This window comes from Saccopteryx leptura, chromosome 3, assembly GCF_036850995.1.
Source record: "Saccopteryx leptura isolate mSacLep1 chromosome 3, mSacLep1_pri_phased_curated, whole genome shotgun sequence".
In the NCBI taxonomy this organism is placed as follows: domain Eukaryota; kingdom Metazoa; phylum Chordata; class Mammalia; order Chiroptera; family Emballonuridae; genus Saccopteryx; species Saccopteryx leptura.
In genome coordinates, this window is record NC_089505.1 from 314,471,263 (window position 1) to 314,486,219 (window position 14,957).

Genomic DNA, 14,957 nt, shown 5'->3' on the forward strand with positions numbered 1-14,957 from the left:
TGGGCAGCCCTCTCTGCATTTCCACTTTTCCTACCAGTCTCAGTGTAGCTTCTTCAGTGTTCCTTGGTTGAAGGGTCCTCTTAGTTTAGTCCAAAGTTGGTTTTTCCAGATGATAGTTCTTAAAATTAGTTTGTAATCCACTTTGGTTCTGGGAGGTGGGAGTTGTTACATCCACCTACTCCATTGCCATCTTGTCTTCCTCTCCTTATTCAGTACTTTTAACATCACTTTTTAAATTAAATTTATTGGGTGACATTGGTTAATTGGATCATATAGGTTTCAAGCACACATTTCTATGGCACATGATTTGTATACTGCACTGTGTGCCCACCATGCAAAGTCATCATCTTCCGTCACTAGATATTTGACCCCTATTACCCTTCCTACCCCTCACCTCCTTCCCTCCGGTAACTAGCATGCTGTTTTTGTGGCTTTGAGTTTCAGTTTTATATCCCACATAAGAGTGAAATCATGTATTTCTTAGGTTTTTCTGACTGACTTATTTTACTTAGCATAATATTCTCTCAAGGTCCATCTACATTGTTGCAAATGGCAATATTTCATCTTTTTTTATAGCTGATTTTGAATCAGGTACAAGTTTGACTATTTTTATATTGTTGCTTCTTGGAGAATTTGCACTATATTGAATTTGGCACTACAGTTTAAATTCAGAGTAGTGACTGAAAATAAACAGATATGAGATCACGAACTAAGCATGGAAACAAGAGATCTGCCTAAAGTCTTTATTTTTATTATATAAAATTATGATTTTTTAAAAAAATTTCTAGAACTAAAAAAGAAGTCATCCTACAGAAAAGAACAGCCAATTTAGTTAGAAGTATATGAGAAGAACTGTCGAGTCTGAATTTTATCTTTTTTTTAGTGTCCTAAGTCAGTGGTCCCCAACCTTTTTTGTGCCACGGGCCGGTTTAATGTCAGATAATATTTTCACGGACTGGCCTTTAGGATGGGACAGATAAATGTATCACGTGACCGAGACAAGCGTCAAGAGTGAGTCTTAGACAGATGTAACAGAGGGAATCTGGTCATTTTTTAAAAATAAAACATCGTTCAGACTTAAATATAAATAAAATGGAAATAATGTAAGTTATTTATTCTTTCTCTGTGGACCAGTACCAAATGGCCCATGGACCGGTACCAGTCTGTGGCCCAGGGGTTGGGGACCACTGTCCTAAGTCATTGAAGTTCATCAACTCCTCTTTTAACCTTACATCAAAAAAGAGGTAAAATCTTTGGGAAGCAGCCCCCCACCCCCATATTATTGCAAAGCTCAGCATTATAAACTTCCCTCAGTGGTTCATTCTGGAATTCAGATGTTCAGAGGTTGACAGCAAAGTTGGCTTCCCCTGGTATATGCTTCTCAAGGGCATTCATATTAATCTTCAGAGGTTTCTCCAAACTTCATTTGGGATGGAAACTATAATTTTAAAATAGAAATTGATGAGGAACATAGTGTTTTATATTTTGTCTATACTTAATAATCAATCACATTTTTCACTACATATAGGGTTTTAAAAATAATAAGACAACCAAACAAATATCATCAAACATCAAGAACATCCTTTTGAACCTCCCACCTCCTTTACTCTAAATGTGGACAGTGTGAGATTGCAGTTACTTGGAGACTTGAAGTTTCTGCCTCCTTTTTAAAATGCTTACCACTTCAAACTTTAGATCTTAATTTTAGGAAACAAATGACAAAATCTATTGAGTCTGAGTTTCTTCTCCATCTATCTAATTTATCTGCTCATTAGGGAAGCTTTAAAAATATTGACACTTTGGCCCTACCACAGACTAACCAGAATGCCTAGAAATTTAAAGAAAAGCTTCCAAAGTGATTATGGAGTATGTCCAGGACTGAGAGCAACCACTCAAGAGGATAACATGATTTGTTATGAAAAAATGGAAAATTAAAGACAAACAAAGTCAAACAAACAAATAAACGAACATGATCTCACTACCCCAAATAGTAATCATTTCTATGTGGTTATCTATCTATCTATCTATCTATCTATCTATCTATCTATATATATCTCTATCTAATCTCTATCTAATCTATATCTATATCTATATCTATATATCATCTATATCTATATCTATTTATACATATTTCTATCTATAGCTATCATCTACATCTATCTCTAGCTACATCTATATAACCTATATCTATATTTACATCTATCTATGGAGATATTTTAAAACAATATAAAGAATTATTTTCTGTAACCTAATAAGTAGTACATATAAAATTTTTCTTATAATTTGTTCTTTTTCTGAACAGGATTCTTTCCTAAAGCCATGGGCCAAAAATAGAAAGACATCTCTGTCTTAGTCTGTTCAGGCTGCTATAATAAAATACCACAGATGAACTATAAACACAAACATTTGTTTCTCATAGTCTGGAGGCTTGAAGCCCAAGGTCAGAGCACCAGAGTGGTTGGGTGAGGCCTCTTCTTGCATCAGAGCCAGCACCTCTGCTGTGTCCTCAAATGGTGGAAGGGACTAAGGATCTCTATGGAATCTCTTTTATAAGAGCACTAATCCCATTCATAAGAGCTCCATTCTCATGACCTAAGCACCTCCCAAAAGTCCCACCTGCTAGTACTAATCTTTCATGGTTAGAATGTCAACATATACATTTTTAAGGGAGGGGCACAAACAGGGAGAATATATCAACCTGTCAAATGTGTTGCTTCCTATTTAAGTTCTTCCCTATCTTTGAATTTGTTTCAAACATGTTACCCACCTGCAGCAGCTGGAGTTTCAGTTCTTTGACATACACAGGTCCACATTGCCTTGAGACATTTCAGGTCCCCAGGTCTTGGTCCTGTAACTGGTCCCCTCAAGAAATGCACACCATCTTTTTATCACATCACATACTTACCAATAAACACTTTCATCAGAAATCCCATAGCTTTGTAACTGATATTTTCAGAGCTGAAACAGTCTTCTATTTTATCTAAAATATTAGATGAGTATAGATCCACCGTCCTGGACAAAAGAAATGTCTCTTAAAAAAGAGGTTAGGGGCATTATTCTTCAGTTCTTTTATAGCAAATAGTTGCCTAAAGAAAAAAAAAAGAGATTTGAATGTGATTTCTGAAGAAAAACTCTCTGTTTTTCCTTCCCACAGTACTCTTGGGATATATTTGATATTTCTCTACCTCAAATTTCATTCCTTTCCCTCCCACAATGTATACAAAAATCTCCATTCACTCTGTTAAAGAATCTTGTACTAAAGTACCTGTATTACAACAAAGCAAGGCTGTGGTGTGGTTCAGAGTCTGCTCTGGGAATGCAATTAGGAGGTGGACTGTGGTAGCCTGAATTAGGAAAGGTGTCAGGGAAGAGAGGGAGTCTGAGCTGGGCCTGAAGGGAATTGTAGCAATGGAGTATGGGACTGTTAGGGAGATGAAAATGTAAACAGAGGCAGGTGCATAGTAGGAGAGGACCAGCGTCAGGATTTCCGGATGCAAGGACAGAGAACCACAAGGGGCTGAAAGGCAGTTGTGAGAGAGGTGGCTGTGGAGGAGTGTGAACAGGCCTCAGAAGACTCTCACTGCGTAGCAAAGGAGAATAAGCTCTTGATTCTGTAAGCACTGGAGAACTATTGAGGAATTCTGAGCAGGATTATGATAAGAAAATAGTCTCTTATAAAAATGGATTCAGTAGTCATGGGTATGATGGATTGGGGGAGAAGATGATAGAGGGGTGGTTACAGGACTTTTGCCTTAACTTAGGCGTTGAGAATTGAGGGACTCAACTAGGAAAAGCACAGTGGGGCCCTGGCTGGTTGGCTCAGTGGTAGAGCATTGACCTAGTGTGTGGATGTCCAGGTTTGATTCTTGGTCAGGGTACACAGGAGAAGCTACCATCCTCTTTTCCACTCTTTATCTTTCTCTTTCTCTTTCCCTCCCATAGCCATGGCTCGATTGGTTCAGATGAGCTGGCCTCAGGCGCTGAGGATGACTCGTGGCCTCTGCCTCAGGTGCTAAAAAAATGGCTCCGTTACTGAGCAATGGAACAATGGCCCCAGATGGACTGAGCATTGCCCCCTAATGGGCTTGCTGGGTAGATCCCAGTTGGGTCACATGTGGGAGAGAGTCTGTCTCTCTGCTTCCCTTCCTCTTATTAAAATTGAAAAAAAAAAGCACAGTGGAAGTGGAGAGATGGGAATGGAATGAAAAACCCTGCAAATGTCATTTTAGGATGAGGTAATTGGTGGGATTGGCATGTGATATGAAGAGGAAGAAGAAAAAGAGGAAACCAAAATTATACGCCTGGGTAACTTCAAGACTGGTGATTTCATAAACAGAAACTAGGGATGTAGGAGGGCTAGGCAGTTAGAGAGAAGCTATCGATTCCACAGACAGAGCTTTCCAAGGATTTTAGTTAAAAATAATGACAATTGAAGTTCAACACAGTTTTGAACTCCAACTTTGTTTTTAATTTATTGTGCTTACATAGATTCTAGTGTCCCCCCCGAATGCATCCTCCCTACCACGTGTTCACCACAATATCCCTCTTGCCTCCTTCCCCCCAAAGCCCTCCCCTCTTGTCTCCAGGATTTGCTTTTCTGCTCTCTATAATGCTGTGTTAGTCTGGTTAAAGGTTTATCGATCTCGTTTACCTTTTCAAAGAACCAGGTTCTGTTTCATTGATCCTCTGTATTCTTTCTTTAGCCTCTATGTCATTTATTTTCACTCTGATCTTTATTATTTCCTTCCTTCTACTACCTCTGGGCTTTACTTGCTGTTTTTTTCTAGTTCTTTTAGATGTAGGGTAAAGTTGTTTATTTGAGTTTTTTCTAGCTTTTTAAGGTATGCCTGTAATGCTATGAACTTCCTTCTCAGGACTACTTTTGCTGCATCCCATAAATTTTGAGTTGATGTATGCTCATTATCATTCTCTTCTAGAAATTTTTAAATTTCTTCTTTGATCTCACTGTTAACCCATTTGTTATTTAATAACATGCTGTTTAGTTTCCCAGTGTTTGAGTATGTTTCAGTTTTTCTGTTATGGTTGATTTCTAGTTTCACGCCATTGTGATCAGAGAAAGTGCTCGATATGATTTCAATCTTCTTAAGTTTGTTGAGGCTGCCTTTGTGCCTTAACAGGTAGTCTATCCTAGAGAATGTATCCATGAACACTTGAAAAGAATGTATATTCTGCTGCTTTAGGGTGAATGGTTCTGAAGATATCTATTAGATCGAGTTAATCTAGTGCAGGGGTCCCCAAACTATGGCCTGCGGGCCGCATGCGACCCCCTGAGGCCATTTATCTGGCCCCCACTGCACTTCCAGAAGGGGCACCTCTTTCATTGGTGGTCAGTGAGAGGATCATAGTTCCCATTAAAATACGGTCAGTTTGTTGATTTAAATTTACTTGTTATTTATTTTAAATATTGTATTTGTTCCCATTTTGTTTTTTACTTTAAAATAAGATATGTGCAGTGTGCATAGGGATTTGTTCATAGTTTTTTTTTATAGTCCGGCCCTCCAATGGTCTGAGGGACAGTGAACTGGCCCCCTCTGTAAAAAGTTTGGGGACCCCTGATCTAGTGTGTCCTTTAAGTCTGCTGTTTCTTTGTTAATTTTCTTTCTTGAAGATCTATCTAGTAATGTTAGTGGGGTATTAAAATCCCCTACTATTATAGTATTGCTGTTTATCTCACCCTTTAAATCCATCAAAGTCTGCTTTATATATTTAGGTGCTCCTATATTAGGTGCGTAGATATTTATAATGGTTATATCTTCCTGATGGATTGCTCCCTTTATCATTATGTAGTGACATTCTTTATCTCTTACTATAGTTTTTGTTTTAAAGTCCATTTTGTCTGATATAAGTATTGTTACCCCAGCTTTTTTCATTTCCATTTGCGTGAAATATTTTTTTTCATTCATTTATCTTCAGTCTATGTGCATTTTTTTTTTAAGGTGTGTCTCTTGTAGACAGCATATGTATGGGTCCTGTTTTCTTATCCACGAAGCTACCCTATGTCTTTTGATCAGATCATTTAATCCTTTTACATTTAAGGTTATTATTAATATGTAATTGTTTATTGCCATTTTATTCTTTAAAATTGTATTCCTCTTTTGCTATATTCTTTTTCTCTTTTGATCTGTTTACAGATGCTAAGAAGGCCCCTTAGTATTTCTTGCAGCATTGGTTTGGTTGTAGTGAATTCCTTGAATTTTTTTTGTCTGGAAAGCTTTTTATTTCTCCTTCAATTTTAAACAATAGCCTTGCTGGATAAAGTAGTCTTGGTTGTAGGCTCCTGTTCTGCATTACTTTGAATATTTCTTGCCATTCCCTCTGGCCTCAAGTGTTTCTGTTGAGAAGTCGGAAGTCATCCTTATGGGGGCTCCTTTGTAGGTGATGGCCTTTTTTTCTCTAGCAGCTTTTAATATTTTCTCTTTATCACTTAGCTTTGATATTTTATTTATAATGTGTCTTGGTGTAGATTTCTTTGGGTTTCTCTTTAATAGAGTTCTCTGTGCTTCTTGAACTTGTGAGTTGTTTTCCTGCCTTAATTGATTGAAGTTTTAAGCTATGATATGTTTGAACAAAGTCTCTATCCCTTGTTCTTTTTCTTCTTCAGGAACCCCTATGATGCGGATGTTATTTCTCTTCATGTTGTCACAGAGCTCTCTTAGAGTTTCCTCAGACTTTTTGAGTCTAATTTCTTTTTTCTGCTCTGCTTTTGTGCCTTCATTTATCTTGTCCTATAACTCACTGATTCAATTCTCAGCTTCATCCATCCTGCTTTTAATTCCTTTCATTGTGTTCTTCATTTCTGATATTGTATTTGTCATTTCTGACTGATTCTTTTTTATTATTTCAATGTCCTCTTTTATATTTGCTATCTCTTTATATAGGTGTTCGTAATGACCATCTATTGTTGTTCTAAGATCTTTGAGCATCCTAACAATTGTTATTTTAAACTCTGCATCTGGTAATTTGGTTCTATCTGTCTCATTCAGGTCCTTTTCTGAGGATTTCTTTTGACTCATTTGTGTTGCATTTCTCTGCCTTCTTATTTTATCTGTATAAAAGAAGGTTTTGACCACTGGAGTCCACTGGGTGTGGCCTCTGTGTTCCCTAGGTGTGGTCTGCCTGCAGGCTTGCCACCCCCTCTGCTGCTGCTGCCTAGGATGTTGAGGTATGGGTGTTGCTGGTGCCAGCCCACTGGGGCTGCTGCAGTGGTTTCTGCCTCTCCTTCACGGGAGTGGCTGTGATCACATGCTCGGGTGTAGAAGCTTTGGTGGCCTCGGCCTTCACCCTGCTCCCATGGGTGAAGTTATGCTCGACCCTGAGGGCAGGGTTGAGCACCTTTGCTCAGCTGCAGGTCTCTGCCTGATTCTGGGCTTTCGCCCCACCACTGCAGGAGGAGCCCCCTTGCAGGACTACTGCAAGCCTTGGCTCCAGAGGCTGGGCAGGACTGCATGCCCATGCTCAGTCATGGGACTCCACCTGTTTTGGGTTTTCGCTCCACCCCCGTGGGAGAAGCCAGCTCCTGCGTCAGGTCACAAGTCTCAGTTCCATGGGTGGGGTGAGGCTGCACTCCTTTGCCCATGCTCAAGCATGGGTCTTTGCCCTTTCCAGAGTTCCTGCCCTTCCCCCACAGGCTGGATTGCAAGGGTCCCACAGCTGGGCTGACCACTTCGTGCATCCCCTCCTCCCCAGCTGGGCAAGACAGAGCTCACACCTGGGCCTCAGTTGTGGCCAGCCGGCTTCTGCCCTTGTGGACAGAACCGTGCTTCTGTGTCCCGTACTGCCCGCCCTTGGGAAAGCCCTCAGCTGTGTGGGTGGGGGCACTGCAGGTCAGACCCTAACACTCACTACTGTAGCCCAGAAAGCTCCCTCCTTCTAAGCAACTCTGCTCTAAGTACCATGGGAGAGCTTGTTTGGCTGGTGTCTTACTTCCATTTGCTGGTATTGTTGTTTCCAGGGGAAATAGTCACTTCAGATTTGGGGAGTGACTCATCCCAGGGGTTAGGGTGGCTGTCTCTCAAAGTGTTTCTCCCTGTGCCTCTTAGATTACACTCTCTTCCTGCTACTCAGGTCCTCTCCTCTCTCCCTGTCCCCTGGAGCCCCGGGTGAGTGATTGTGAGAAAGATTTTTCTGCGCAGTCCCTTTAAGAAGAATCCTGGGTCTGAGGACCCAGGATTCTTCTTCTCACAAACAGTATCTTGACTTGTTTCCAGCTAAATACTATCCATACACCTCTTCTAGGCTCTGGGGCTGCAGGCTAGGGCTTTGTTCCTGGGGCTCAGGACCCTCCCCTCTCTGCTAAACTCACTTCCCACCACGTGAGTCTCTCCCAGCTGCCATTCGCTGCGGGGAGCTGGGCAGCCCTCTCCGCATTTCTGCTTTGCCTACCAGTCTCAGTGTGGCTTCTTCAGTGTTCCTTGGTTGAAGAGTCCTCTTAGTTTAGTCCAAAGTTGGTTTTTCCAGATGGTGGTTCTTAAAATTAGTTTGTAATACACTTTGGTTCTTGGAGGTGGAAGTTTGTACATTCGCTTACTCCATCACCATCTTGTCGCTTTATCTTTGACTTTATTAAAGTGTTATTTGCTGTTCAAAGTATTGGAGGAGTGCTGCCTTTCTATCAAGGTATTTGTGCCCCTATGGAAGGGTGTCCACCCTCCTGTAGGAAGATTCCTGACCTCTTGCCCCACCTACTTGGTTTTCCCCAAGGGAAGATGAATGACTCGACTTCTTGGTAACTTTGGGAGAAAAAAGGAGCCAAAATGCTCAACTCAGTCCCATCCTCTCTCATTTCTGTAGAAAAGCCTATAATGCTGTGTTATGTGTATATAATTTCACCAATCTCTTTCCCTTCTCTGATCCCATCCCATTATCCCCTTTCCCTCTGGTCCCTTTGATCCCACCTCTGTTTCTATTTCATTCCTCAGTTCACATTGTTCATTGTATTCCCCAAATATGTGAGGTTATATTATATGATATATTTCTTTCTCTGCCTGGTTTATTTCACTTAACATAATAGTTTTCCGGTTCATCCATGTTGTCGCAAATGGTAAGATTTCCTTCTTTTTCATGGCCCTATAGTATTCCATTGTGTATATGTACCACTGCTTTTTAATCCACTCTTCCACTGAAGGACACTTGGGCTGTTTCCAGATCTTGGCTATTGTAAACAATGTTGCCATAAACATGGGAGTGAATTTCTTCTTTTGAATCAGTGATGTGGTGTTCTTGAGATATATTCCTAAGAATGGAATGGCTGGGTCCAAAGGTAGTTCCATTTTTTATTTTTTGAGGAATCTCCATACTGTTTACCACAGTGGCTTCACCAGTCTGCATTTTCACCAGCAGTGCAGGAGAATTCACTTTTCTCCACATCTTTCCCAGCACCTATCGTGTGTTGTTTTGTTGATGAGCGCCAGTCTGACTGATGTGAGGTGATATCTCATTGTGGTTTTAATTTGCATTTCTCTAATGATTAGTAATGTTGAGCATTTTTTCGTATGCCTATTGGCCATCCATAAGTCCTCTTTGGAGAAGTGTCTATTCATTTCTTTTGCTCATCTTTTGATTGGATTGTTTGTCTTCCTGGTGTTGAGTTTTACAAGTTCTTTATAAATTTTGGTTATTAACTCCTTTTCAGACGTGTTGTTGAATATGTTCTCCCATTGTGTGGTTTTTCTTTTTAGTTTGTTCATATTGTCTTTAGCTGTGCAAAGCTTTTTACTTTAATATAGTCCCATTTGTTTATCCTGTCCTTATTTCACTTGCCTGTGGAGATAAATCAGCAAATATATTGCTGCGAGAGATGTTGGAGAGCTTACTGCCTATGTTTTCTTCTAAGATGCTTATGATTTCCCAACTTACATTTAAGTCTTTTATCCATTTTGAGTTTATTTTTGTGTATGGTGTAAGATGGTGGTCTTGTTTCATTTTTTTGCGTGTAGCTGTCCAATTTTCCCAACACCATTTGTTAAAGAGGCTGTCTTTACTTCATTGTATGCTGTTACCTCCTTTATCAAATATCAACTGTCAATAAATGTGTGGGTTTATTTCTGGGTTCTCAGTTCTCTTCCATTGATCTATATGCCTGTTCTTATGCCAGTACCAAGCTGTGTTGAGTACAATGGCCTTGTAGTATAACAATATCAGGAAGTGTGATGTCACCCACTTTATTCTTCTTTTTCAAGATTGCTGAGGCTATTCATGTTCTTTTTTGGTTCCATATAAATTTTTGAAATATGTGTTCTATATCTTTGAAGTATATCATTGGTTTTTTAATAGAAATTACATGAAATTTATAAATTGCTTTGGGTACTATAGTCATTTTAATGATGTTTATTCTTTCTATCAGTGAACTCGGTATATGCTTCCACTTGTTTGTATCTTCCTTGATTTGTTTTATCAATGTTTTATAATTTTCTGAGTACAAGTCTTTAACCTCCTTGGTTAAATTTACTCCTAGATACTTAATTTTTTTGTTGCAATAGTTAAGGGATTGTTTTTATCAATTTCTCTTTCAGACAGTTCATTGTTGAAATAAATATAAAAATGCCTCTGATTTCTAAATATTAATTTTATATCCTGCTACCTTGCTGAATTTATTTATTAGGCCCAATAGTTTTTTGACTGAGACTTTACAGTTTTCTATATACAGTATCATATCATCAGCAAATAATGATAGTTTTACTTCTTCTTTTCCAATTTGGTTGCCTTTTATTTCCTCTTCTTGTCTGATTGCTGTGGCTATGACTTCCAAAACTTAGTTGATTAAGAGTGGTGAAAAGGGCACCCCTGCCTTGTTCCTGATCTTAAGGGAATTGTTTTTAATTTTTGCCCATTGAGAATGATGTTGGCTGTTGGTTGGTCATAGATGGCCTTTATCATGTTGAGGTATGTTCCCTATATTCCCACTTTTGGTCATAAGTTTTGGTCATAATGGGTGAAAGTTTTGGTCATAAATGGATGCTGAAAGTTTTGGTCATAAATGGGTGCTGGATTTTATCAAATGCTTTTTCTGCATCTATTGATATTATCATGTGATTTTTATCCTTCCTTTTTTTTATATGATGAATCACATTGATTGATTTGTTAATATTGTACCAGCCTTGCCTCCCCAGAATAAATCCCACTTGATCATAGTGTATGATTTTTTTTATGTATTGCTGGATCCTGTTTGCTAATATTTTATTGAGAATTTTAGCATTTAAGTTCATCAGGGATATTGGCCTATAGTTTTCTTTCTTTATATTGTCTTTGCCTGGTTTTGGAATCAGAATTATACTTGTCTCAAAAAAGGAGCTTGGAAGTTTTCCCTCCTCTTGAATTTTTTGAAATAGCTTGAGAAGGATAGGAGTTAGTTCTTCTTTGAATATTTGATAGAATTCACTTGTGAAGCCATCAGGCCCAGAGCTTTTCTTTTTTGGGAGTTTTTTGATAACTGTTTCAATATCATTTATTGCAATTGGTCTGTTTAGGTTTTCTAATTCTTCCAGATTGATTTTTGAAAGATTATGTTTCAAAGAATTTGCTCATTTCACCTAGGTTGTCTAATTTTTGGCGTACCATTCTTCATCGTATTTTTTTACAATCCTTGGTATTTCTGCTGTGTCAGTTGTTACTTCTCCTCTCTCATTTCTAATTTTATTTATTTGAGTCCTCTCTCTTTTTCTTGGTGATTCTAGTTAAAGGTTCATCAATCTGGTTTACCTTTTCAAAGAACCAGCTCTTGTTTTTATTGATCCTCTGTATTGTTTTTCTAGCCTCTATGTCATTTTTTCTGCTCTGATCTTTATTATTTCCTTCTTTCTACTTCCTTTGGGCTTTACTTGCTGTTCTTTTTCTAGTTCTTTTAAATGCAGGGTTAAATTGTTTATTTGAGCTTTTTCTAGCTTCTTAAGGTATGCTTGTAATGCTATGAACTTCCTTCTCAGAACTGCTTTTTCTGTGTCCCATAAATTTTGATTTGTTGTATGTTAATTTTTTTTGTTTCAATAAAATTTTTTATTTCTTTCTTGATCTCATTGTTAACCCATTCATTATTTAATAACATGCTATTTAGTTTCTAAGTATTTGAGTGTTTTTCAGTTTTTCTATTGTAGTAGATTTCTAGTTTCATGCCATGGTGATATGTGATGGTGCTTGATATAATTTCAATCTTCTTAAATTTATTGAAACTCATTTTATGTCCTAACATGTGATCTATTCTAGAGAATGTACCAAGAGCATTTGAAAAGAATGTATATTCTGCTGATTTAGAATGAAAGGTTCTGAAGATATCTATTAAATCCAGTTGATCTAGTGTGTCCTTTAAGTCTGCTGTTTCTTTGTTAATTTTCTTTCTTGAGGATCTATCCAGTGATGTCAGTGGGGTATTGAAATCTCCTACTATTATAGTATTGCTGTTGATCTTGCTCTTTATATCCATCAAAATCTGCTTTATATATTTGGGTGCTCCTATATTAGGTGCATAGATATTTATTATGATTATATCTTCCTGTTGGATTGCTCCCTTTATTATTATATAGTGACCTTCTTTATCTCTTACTATAGCCTCTGTTTTCAAGTCTATTTTGTTTGATATAAGTATTACTACCCCAGCTTTTTTTTTCATTTCCATTTGCATGAATTTTTTTTTCCATTCTTTTACTTTCAGTCTATGTGTATCTTTTGTTTTGAGGTGGGTCTCTTGTAGACAGCCTATGTACAGGTCCTATTTTCTTATCCATGCAGCTGCCCTATATCTTTTGATTGAATCATTTAATTTATTTCCATTTAAGGTTATTATTGATATGTAGGTGTTTATTGCTATTTTATTCTTTAAATCTACAATTCTCTTTTACTAGGTCCCCCCCCACCACCACCACCAGTTTGTTCTGTTTACAACAGGCTCCTTAACATTTCTTACAACATTGGTTTGGTTGTAGTGAATTCCTTGAGTTTTTTTTTTTTGTCTGGGTTCTTCTAATTTCTCCTTCAATTTTTAACAATAGCCTTGCTAGATAAAAAAAAGTCTTGTTTGTAGGTTCTTTTTTTCTTTCTTTTTTTTTTTCATTTTTCTGAAGCTGGAAATGAGGAGGCAGTCAGACAGACTCCTGCATGCACCTGACCGGGATCCACCTGGCATGCCCACCAAGGGGCAATGTTCTTCCCCTCTGGGGCATCACTCTGTCGCATCCAGAGCCACTCCAGCACCCTAAGCAGAGGCCACAGAGCCATCCCCAGCGCCCGGGCCATCTTTGCTCCAGTGGAGCCCCAGCTGTGGGAGGGGAAGAGAAAGACAGAGAGGAAGGAGAAGGGGAGGGGTGGAGAAGCAGATGGGCACTTCTCCTGTGTGCCCTGGCCGGGAATCAAACCCGGGACTCCTGCATACCAGGCTGACGCTCTACCGCTGAGCCAACTGGCCAGGGCCTTATTTGTAGGTTCTTGTTCTGTACTACTTAGAATATTTCTTGCCATCCCCACTCCTGGATACCTGGGTAAGTGGCTGTGATCAAGGTTTTCTGAGTGGTCTCTTTAAGATGGAGCCTGGGTCTGAGAATTCTGTCTCCCTCTCACAAACAGTAACCCGGCTCTTCTTTCAGCTAACTACTGTCCATACGTCTCCTCTAGTCGCTGGGGCTCCAGGCTGGGGCTCCAGTCCTAGGGCTGAGGGTCCACATCTGTCCCAGAAACCCACCCTGCCATGAGAGACCCTGTGGGCTGCTGCTCACTCCTGGGAGCGGGAAAGCACTTTCTGCGTCTCCGCCTTTCCTATCAGCTCAGTGAGGTTTCTTCGGTGATGCTTGGTTATAAATTCTTCTTAGTGTAGTCCAAAGTTGGTTTTTCAAGATGATTGTTCCTAAGTTAAGTTGTAATCCACTTTGGTTCTGGGAAGTGAGAGTTGTAACGTCCACCTACTCCATTGCCGTTTTCCCCCCTGAACTCCAACTTTGAAGAGAAGAGGATGTAAATGCCATAGAGAGTTGTGAAGAATGAACTAGAAGACAATGTCCACCTTACTATATTTTGAACAAAAGTTTTTTAAGTCATCTCAATTTTTTTGGCTCAGGGAGGTGAACTTTTTCTTAGAAACTCTCTCAGAAAACTGTGTTTGTAGCTACTTACATAATTGTCAGATACTGACTTTTTGGCAAGGAAATTCTGTGTCAAATAAAGAGGACACCTTGTGTTTACTATTAGAATTATGTAAAAATAAATGCCAAACAAGTGTTTTTAAAGGTTTAAAAATTTACATCGAAGCAATAGGACCTTTACTGAGTCCTATTAAATTAACAGCCCCATTTACTTCTGAATAAAGCTTAATTGTCTCTGTTCAGGCAGATTTAATTGACAAACAATTAATTTGTTTTCTGCCTCCCACTTCCAAGTACCCCAGAATTCTTCATTATAACCTAACAAACCTTCTACAGAATATATATAGATGGCTGTATTTAAAAATTTTTTAAAGTTCATTTGAAAAACATTATGGCAAAATATTGTAGTGATTATCAGGTAGTTTTAGCATTGGGTTGTTTTTGTAGCCCTTTTTCCAGAGTATTCATTTACATTTACAGTACATGGGAATATGTAGGTTGCACACTTATCACTTTAATGAGATCTTCAAATAATTTGCAAAAAGAGTTACTTGTTCAATACATGTTTGTATTCTGTGTTCAATGTTTTAAATGAATTATTTCATTTATCTCTATAGCAACTTGCTGAAGTAGGTCCTTTTATTAGTGTTGATCTTCATTATTTGGGGCCTCTGTATTTGTGAATTCACCTAGTTACTAACACTTATTTGTAACCCTCATGGCAACTTCAGAGCCATTGCTGGACGTGGATATGTGCAGAGCAGTGAAAATTTTGAGTTGACTGATGCATGTGTGCCCAAGTGAGGTCGACCGAGGCTACATTCTGGCCTCTCAAAATGTAAACAAGGGCTATTTTTGAGATCTATATAGTGC